Genomic DNA, 7365 nt, shown 5'->3' with positions numbered 1-7365 from the left:
TTGAGCGCGTGTGTAAGAATGGCGTTCCAGGTAGCAGGGATGAAATATAAAAGTTGCTAGAAACAACAGCCAAATCTCCCTTAAATCACACAAAGTAAACGGAATTTAAAAAATCTAATTACTGCACTGGAATGCTCAGATCGAGAAAATTCCATTGATGTAAAAATTTTTACGAAAAAGTGGAAAATGTGGATTTCTATAAACATTCAAAAAGGCTTCACACAAACACACAATTTCAGATTCATATATTAAGATATATAACATACAGGCATATCCTTTTCAGTCATGACCCACCTTCAACACACCATCTGTCCCCTGTCAAAACTTTCCCACAACTTTTCTTCCCAACACCCATCCTTCCCCCACCCACGATCACCAATTGTTGCAGATCCCTCCACTCTTCAGGTGTGTACCTATCTGCATACTCTCCATGCCCCCACCCCCACGTATCTACATAGCACCCCACCTCAGCCACTTCAATTTCTCTCACCATCACTTGCTACAATCACCTCTTCCCCATCTCTAAACGTCTCTCCTCACACTCTTATGAAACATCCTCCTATCCCCACTGTACCACTTATGTTCCCTCCCCCCACGCCACTGTAATTCTCAGTATACCTCCCCCCCACAATACATCTCCAACACCATCTATTTTTCTCTCTCTCTCTCTTTCTCTCTCTCTCTTTCTCTCTCTCTCTCTTTCTCTCTCTTTCTTTCTCTCTCTCTTTCTCTCTCTCTTTCTCTTTCTCTTTCTCTCTCTCTCTCTCTCTCTCTCTCTCTCTTTCTTTCTCTCTCTTTCTCTCTCTCTCTCTACCTACCTACCTATCTTTCTCTCTCTCTCTCCATCCTGTCCTTTCTTTTCTAACTGGGGTAGCCAAGTATCTCCTCTATAGTAAGACACCTATCTCTATCCCTGTATTACACTTTAACTTCACAACCAGCACAAAGCCACCTACCTCAATACCACTCCCACCACAGCTGAGGGGCTATGTAAAATGCACCAGGGATGGTATCACATAAAAAGCACCCAGTACATTCTGTAAACCAGTTGGCATTAAGAAGGACAGTTAGCTACAGAAACCATGCCAAAGTAGACAACAGAGCTTGGTGCAGTTCTCTGGTTTATCAGATCTTGTCACACTGTTCATCCTAAGACAGCAACGAAGATGAACATTAAATGATGATGATGACGTTCATTGTCCCCACTTTACTTTATCTTACTGTAAATCACTCAGTGCAGTTACTATCAAGTATTTATCATTTGAGCTTACAATAATCTATGTATCTTAGCCAGATGACACACAGCTGAGTCATTGCCAAGACAAGTGCATCAGCAAATTTATTGAAATAGAAACACATGCCATTGTGAAAACTAAGAAAACTTTCAATTTGCTATTTATACTTATCAAATTTGAGCTGATAAGACCTCAAGTCAAGCCTGACAGGGCTTAAATCATCTTCTAATTATGTCTAAATGTTTAAAACTCCTACTGAGATAACTTTCTTAAGAACATTTTAATACCTCTTTTTATTAATAATGTTAACTTGACCTGAATTATTCTGCTGAATCACTGTTATTATTATCACCATTATTACTATTGTTGTCACCATTACTGTCAATGTTTTATGTACTTCGCATTTCTTTATTGCTCACAAGGGACTAAACATAGAGGGGACAAACAAGGACAGACAAAGGAATTAAGTCGATTATATCGACCCCAGTGCGTAACTGGTACTTAATTTATCGACCCCGAAAGGATGAAAGGCAAAGTCGACCTTGGCAGAATTTGAACTCAGAACGTAACGGCAGACAAAATACCGCTAAGCATTTTGCCCGGCATGCTAACGATTCTGCCAGCTTGCCACCTGTACTTCTGTGTACTTCTGCCAACCAGTAGGGGCTGGATATATTTGAAATACAGTAATATTTCCAGCTATTACAATTTTATTCCCTTTCACTTGTGAAACCAGAAAAATTTCTTTCCAACCATCATGTTTACCAGGTTGAGTCAAAAGTTCTTTTGTATTTCAAGATTTTAATCAATAGTTCAATCAAATTACATATGAAAAGCATTTTTTCATCAAAATATATTCCATCATATTTTATTGTGTGTTGCCATCATCCTGTCAGAAGCTCAATTTCATGCTTATATCATTTGGCTTATTTAGAAGCAAAAAACTCCCTGCACCCATTTTCAACCTTATTTATATTGTTGAACCTCCATCCGTGTAGGAAGTGAATCATAGCTTGGAAAAGATGGTGCAAGATCTGTACTGTAGGCAGGGGAGCTAGCACTTCCAGCCCCTCAAGTTCCTTAAGTTTGCACTTGGTCACATTGGAAGAGTATGCTGGGGCATTGTCATGCTGTAGGAGTACACGTCTTCAATTGACTAATTGTGGGTGGCATGCTTTCAAAGCATCATATACTAACTGTAGTCATTGAGCATAAAGGTTAGCATTCACAGTGTAACTATCTGGGGTGAGTTCAAAGTGCAACACTCCCTCAAAATTTCACCAAACACACACCATGACCTGTTCAAACTGCTCTTGTTTGACAACTAGTTCTGAAATCTGGCTGGAACAAAGCCACTGATTTCTCTAATTAGGATTACAACAGATCCATTTTTGATCTCTCAACTCCAAAAATGGACATCTCAAAGATTTATCAGCAGTTGCTTGCAAATTTTCACACATCATTGATCTTGGTCATTGTTCAGTTCCTGAGAAGCTTCTTAACAATGTCTGTTCAGAAGGCTAAGCTTATGAATGTGTTAACTGATAGTGCTTTGTGTGAATGACCAAGTTCTGCTGAGAATGAATGAGCACTTGTGCTTGGCTGTTATTCAACCATTTCAAGCAAGGCCTAATCAGATGTTCTCCCTGACTTTGGTTTGTCTTCAAGGCTGGTGTCACTTTTCTTGAAATGTCTGAACCAGTTTTGTGCCACATATTCATTGACAATTCTTAAGTCTTCCACATCATTAATTTCTTTTGTTGCTGTCCTTGCACTCAGTCCTTTTTTCTACAGGCAGTATAAAATGGCTCTAATTAAAAAAAATTTTTTTTTTTTTTTTACCAATTATTATCAAAGCTGTAAAATAATGAATAACCAACTAATGTTTATATTATATATGAAAATAATGAATAAACAATTCTGCAATGATTGGACAACAAGTTATATCAAATTAATGTTATAATACTTGGAGTTACAATTTGCCAAAAATTCATCAGTGAAAACCCCAAACAACAGTTAAATCAACCTAGTAGACCATCTCTACAACCAAGACACTTCCACTGCAAAATTAGAATACATACGTGCAATTTTAAACATTCACAACTCTGGTTCTGTATCTATTCTCCAAGTTCAGTCATTAAATTGTGGCCATGCTGGTGCACAACATTCAAAGCTTTCATTTTATACAAACATATCAGCCAGTACTTATTTCAGTTTGGGACTTATTTTATTGATATCCTTTTAGTGAATGGCTAAGTTATCTTTTGATATGCAATCATGCAGAGCTTTCCTGAATCTGTGTTGTGATTCAGAGAGAGGGATAATGATGACAAGATTCGCTTTTTTAGGGCCAATGAAGGGATGCATTTTACTTATATACATATTTTACTTATAATCCAACAAGTTCAAGTAAAAGAGATATTTATTTTATTCATTGCAAAAGGATGATAAACCAAATAACTCCAATGATATCTGAACTCAGGTAATAAAGAGTTAATAATATATAGAGTTTCTTATGATTACATACACCTCCTACAAATTTATGACTTGGTGTAAACTGAAAAAAACAAATATTAACATTCCTTTCTTACCAATGGCAAAAAGTGTCAACGTTTTTAGGACGATAGCTGTCTGACATACATATATCTCTCCCTCCCTCCCTCTCTCTCTCTCCCCTCATCCCCCCTCTCTCCCCTCATCCCCCTCTCTCTTTATATGTATGTTTGTATATTGGGTCATTCCATAAATAATGCAGTTTTTGCAATTGCAAGAACTAAAAGTCGATGGGGGACAGGATAAACTACCTGCATGAACTTACTATAAAAGCAGGTAGTAATTTTACCTTGTACTTATTCCTAGTGCAAGTTTTGAAGAATGCAGTTCAATTTTAAGTTATTTTTTCAAAGCTATAGTGGAAGTGACAAAGGAGTATATTCAGCATATGTTATTTTATGAGTTCAATAAAGGTAACACTACAATGGAAAGTGCAAGGAATATTAATGCAGTATATGGGGATTGGACAATAAGCATAAGCTAGTGTCAATGGTGGTTCCAGAAATTCCAAGCCAGAAACTACAGCCTAGAAGACAAACCTTGTCTTAGAAGATCTGTAAAGCTTGACAAGGAAATCTTGCAAACCCTGGTGGAACAAAATCCCATTGTAACTGTTGAGGAACTAGCAGAGAAGCTTGGATTTGGTCATTCAACCATTCATCAACACCTGTGTGCCATCAGAAAAGTCAGCAAATTGGGTCAATGGGTTCCTCACAAACTTTCCGAGTCTAATTGTGTGCTCTTCTTTGCTGCCACGTCTCACAAATGAACCTTTTTTCGACCAAATAGTGACTGATGACGAGAAATGGGTTCTCTATAAAAATGTCAAATGCTGAAGACAATTAGTATGAAGAGGTAAAACACCAACAGCCCAGGCTAAAGAAGGTGTTCACCAACGTAAGGTGTTGTTCTTTGTTTGGTGGGATATGAAAGGTTTAGTCCACTTTGAATTTTTAAACCCAAATGAAACGATAACAAAAGGGATCTACTGAAAGCAGCTTGAGCGGTTTCAGTCAGTGCCAGAAGAAAAATGTCTGTCTGTGGTGTCAAGACGAAAGTTTTCAAATTTCTATCAGAATAATGCCTGGCCTCATACAGTGAGGATGACATTCCAAAGGATGGAGCAGTTTGAATGGGAAATGATGCCCCACCCATCATATTCGCCGGTCATTGCCCCATCTGATTATTATTTATTCTGCAGTCTTCAAAATCATATGCATAGAAAAAATATGAATTCTGTAGATGAGGTCAGAACAATACTGGAGGAGTATTTTTCATCAAGGACAAGAGAATTTTGGAAGAGGGGGCCTTCCAAGTCTACCAGATAGATGGAAGAGCATTGTAGAAAATGAAGGAGAGTATATTTTAGGACAAGTATCTCAAGTCATTTATAATAATTTAGGGTAAGGTGAATTTGAAGTCTTACAACTGTTTCTGGGATATCCCAAGTGTCTGTTCCTGCTCATAATGCAATCTTACATTGGCTAAATGCACTTCAAACAAGAGGTACACTAATGAATAGGAGACTGGTGGGGGCACCACGAAAGGTGGGGACGTCGCGAATGGTGGGGGTGCCACAAATGGTATGGACCCTGGAAAATGTGGAACGCATCAGACAAGCTTTCAAACAGAGTCCGAATCACTCTGCTCTGAGGCATTCCACTGAACCTGGCATCGGCAATCAATCAGTACGGCGTATTTTGCATGAAGACTTGCATTTCTACCTGTACATAATTGCCATTGGACAACAGTTGAAACCATGGGACTATGCACAGTGGCTTAACTTCACACGTCAGATGGAAGCAGTTTTTGAGGCAAATGACAACCTCTTTTGTTAATGAGTGATGAAACTCATTTTCATCTCAATGGCATAGTGAATCAACAGAACTGTTGTTATTGGGCTCATGAAAATCCGAGAGAACTGCATGAAAGACCACTGCACAGCCCAAAAGTGTCAGTCTGATGTGCTGTTGAAAAAGCTGTCATCATTGGTCCTTACAATAATGGAAATGCTGTTACTGTGAACTCCGAGTGTTACATCGAGATGATAAATAACTTCTTTGTGCCTGAATTACGATGAAAACGTATGTCTATTCAATGTGTGTGGTTTCAGCAGGATGGAGTGACAGTCCACACAACCAGAGCATCAATGGCCGGTCTTCGCCCTCTCTTCGGTGACCACCTTATTTTCAGGTTTACTGACATTCCTTGGCCCCCTGATTTGTCCATGTGTGATCACTTCTTGTGAGAAAGCCTCAAGGCACATGTGTATGTGCATAACTTCTGCACATTGGACAATTTGAAGGAAGCTATTCATGTGGAAGTCGCCCAAATCAACAGAGCAATGCATACCTTTCAAGTACCTGATTCTATCGGAATCCTCATCTTAATTTTATATATATATATTTCATCATCCATCATCATCATTTAACGTCCATTGTCCATGCTGGAATAGGTTGGACAGAGCTAGTAAGCTGGAAAGCTGCACTAAACTCCAGTCTGTTTTGGTATGGTTTTCTATGGCTGGATGCCCTTCTTAACATCAACTGTTCCAAGAGTGTAATGGGTGCTTTTATGTGCAACTGGCATGAATACCATTTGCGTAACACTGGTATCTGCCATGACTAGTTTTACTTGGCTTCTTCTCAAGCATGGCATAATGCCAATTGGGCTCGGTCATTGCCTCTGTGAAGCCCAGCGCTCGAAGCATGGCATAATGCTAAATGGTCTCGGTCTTTGCCTCTGTAAAGCCCAATGCTTGAAAGGTGCTTTTACATGCCACTGGCTTGGGTATCGTTTGCATGACACCGGTATCTGTCATGACTGCAATTTTACTTGGCTTGATGGGCCTTCTTCTCAAGCACAACAGGTCTCAGTCATTGCTTCTGTGAGGCCCAACACTTGAAAGGAGCTCAAACACTTTGCTTCTGTGAAGCTTAATGTTCAAAGGGTGATTTTTACGTGCCATCTGCACAGGTGCCAGTTACGTGACATCAGTATCATCCATGACTGCAATTTCACTTGGCTTCGTGGTTCATCTCAAGCACAGCATATTGCCAATAGTCTTGGTCACTAGTCATTGCCTCTGTTAGGTCCAAGGTTCAAAGATCATGCTTCACCATCTCATCCCATGTCTTCTGGGTCTACTTCTAACACAGATTCCCTCCACAGTTATGGATCAGCACTTCTTTACACAGCTGTCCTTGTCCATATGCATCACATGACTATGCCAACGCATACGACTCTCTTGCACACCACACGTGATGCCTCTTATACCTAACTTTTCTCTCAAGACGCTTACACTCTGTCAAACATGTACACTGACATTGCCAATTGTGATGTCTTTTGAATACACAGCCATTGCCTAACCTATATAAAGAAGTTCAGTATGTCAGCAATAATTATTTATTCAAAAGAAGCTTCACTCATGAAAAAGATCTACTCAACTACTGTAAATAATGTCTGGAATGAGGGCTGAAGAGAGTGATACAATATCTGAACTGTGGCCATGCTTGGGCACCACCTTGAAGGGTTTTAGTCAAACAAATCACATCCTGTACCAGTTTTGTTTTCTTAA

This window comes from Octopus bimaculoides, chromosome 1, assembly GCF_001194135.2.
Source record: "Octopus bimaculoides isolate UCB-OBI-ISO-001 chromosome 1, ASM119413v2, whole genome shotgun sequence".
NCBI lineage: Eukaryota > Metazoa > Mollusca > Cephalopoda > Octopoda > Octopodidae > Octopus > Octopus bimaculoides.
The sequence above is the reverse complement of the archived record's forward strand: the minus strand, read 5'-3'. Positions refer to the sequence as shown.